The 2,388-nt window shown below is 37.3% G+C and overlaps 1 long non-coding RNA gene across 1 annotated transcript; it reads left to right on the top strand.

Annotated features, from left to right (window-relative positions):
* Positions 1-1,375: 1,375 nt before the first annotated feature.
* LOC138899644 (uncharacterized) lies at positions 1,376-1,819 on the top strand. Its single transcript, XR_011411390.1, has 3 exons — positions 1,376-1,433; positions 1,521-1,587; positions 1,678-1,819. It is a non-coding gene; the product is annotated as an uncharacterized lncRNA (long non-coding RNA).
* Positions 1,820-2,388: the final 569 nt, after the last annotated feature.

The raw sequence follows: 2,388 nt of genomic DNA, 5'->3' as shown, positions 1-2,388 counted from the left end.
AGACATATGATATATCAACTAAGCAAAATTTCAACTTGCGTGCTAATTTATGTGGACCATTAATGATTTTCCTGCGTATGGAATATTGTTTGGGTGGATGACTGCCGAAAAGTTAGCATGTCCTTACTGCATGGAAAATGGTAAAGCGTTCACTTTAAGACATGGCCGAAAGCAGTCATGTTTTGATTGTCATTGTCAGTTCTTGCCAGTTGATTATGAGTTCAGAAGGATGAAGACACATTCAAAAAGAATACAGTTGAACATGATTTGCCACCTCTGATTTATTCCGGTGAGGAAATTTGGGAGAGGGTTCAGAACTTCACCAAAGTTACCGAGGCCCCACCTTCTAGATTTCCTGGATATGGTGTTACTCATAACTGGACAAAACAGAGCATATTTTGGGAGTTTCCATATTGGAAGGATAATCTTCTCTGACACAATCTTAATGTCATGCATATTGAGAAGAACTATTTTGACAATTTGTTCAACACAGTGATGGATGACAAAAATAAGACAAAAGATAACCCGAAGGCTAGACTGGACTTACAAGAATATTGCAGGCGACCTGAATTATATTTGCAGTCTGGGAACAATGGTAAGGTATTCAAGCCCAAGGCCAGCAACACATTCACTTTGGAACAAAGACGACAGATTTGTGAGTGGGTTACAAACCTAAAGATGCCCGAGGGCTATGCATCAAACCTGGGAAAACGTGCCGATATGGTTGAGGGAAAGCTGACTCATATGAAAAGTCATGACTGTCATATCTTCATGGAAACCTTAATCTCTATTGCATTTTGTGGTTTGCCTGAAAATATATGGAAACCCATCACAGAGATAAGTTTATTCTTCAAAGACTTATGTTCTATCACATTAAGGGAAGAAAACCTACTTCAAATGAATCGGAACATTCCTGTAATCAGTAATAAGCTGGAAAGGATTTTTCCATGTGGTTTCTTTAATGTGATGGAACACCTTCCAATTTACCTTGTACACGAGGCGCCACTTGGAGGCCCGGTTCAATACAGGTGGATGTATCCATTCGAGAGGTAATGATCAAACCTTGATTTATTCTTGTAATTTTCTTTAACGTTATCTTCTAATATGACAATGTGCAGGACTATCGGTAAGTGTAAACGATTTGTTAAACAGAGGAATAGGATTGAAGGATCCATATGCAAAGCCTATCTTGCAAAGAAAACTGCCCATTTTTGTTCTTACTACTTTGACAGTAATGTGCCATGTGCTTGAAATAAGCCCAAATGGTATAATGTCATGATTGATATTAATCCATTATATCTACCAATGTCCATATTCAATCAACCAGCCCGAGGTTCTAAAGATCGAACAAAAAGGGGTCTAAGTAGTATGGAGTACAAATCAACTTCAAATCATATGTTGCTAAATTGTCCGGAAGTTCAACCCTTTCTTAAGTAAGTGTTGACGTAAGATTAAATTACATGGGCTACTATTTAATTTGGTTGATGCATCTAACAAATAATTTTCAATGCGTCGCTCAGTGACTTCGTGAGTCAATTTGGTCATGGTGTTGTATATTCTACATTTGAGGCATGGTTTAAAGAGTGTGTAAGTGAATCTTATATACTTTATAACATGTGAATATACATGCTTGTGAATATACTTGATCACTTGTGATTTATTTAACGCTACATGTAGGTCAATAATCCAAACAACGGTGTTAATCAATTTTTGAAAGGCATATCTTGGGGACCTGCACCTACGGTTACGACTATGTCTAACTACTATGTGAATGGTTACAAATTTCACACCGAGGAATTCTCCAAGTATAAAAAAAGCAATAACAATGGGGTGTGTGTCAAATGCCTCCCCTTTTGCGCACGCTTCAAATTCATCGGAGGATGATGATCCAGATGAAGTGAGGTATGATCGTTATCATAGGATGATCATCAGGCATGAGGGCAATGGGTAAGATTTATTTATTATTTCTTTATTTTTGCTGATTTATAATAGCTACTCTTATTTATTTAATGTAATTGCTATGTTGCAGGTTCATACCTAATCATCAGGTTACAAAGACAATCACTGAAATTCTTGGCCGGTTGTATAATGCACCCTATCCGACTTGGAGTGACTTTCCACCGGATCTCGTGCAACAAATGTTCAACCAATTTAAGGTTTTAATATAATTCTTATCTATTTAAGCATTATATTAATAATATTTTTATCTAACATTACATACTTTATTTGCAGACTAAGTGTGCCGGGGGGATCGGTATAACCATGAAATTTGTGCAAATTGGGAGTACAAATGTCGTAAGAGACTATCTGATTCCTTCTCCTCCGCTCGAAAGGTTAACAAGAACCCTTCATGGGTTCTACTGCATTTATGGGAGGATCTGCAGAGGT

Source organism: Nicotiana tomentosiformis, chromosome 10 (assembly GCF_000390325.3).
Source record: "Nicotiana tomentosiformis chromosome 10, ASM39032v3, whole genome shotgun sequence".
In the NCBI taxonomy this organism is placed as follows: Eukaryota; Viridiplantae; Streptophyta; class Magnoliopsida; order Solanales; family Solanaceae; genus Nicotiana; species Nicotiana tomentosiformis.
This window is presented reverse-complemented; position numbering and strand designations above follow the sequence as displayed.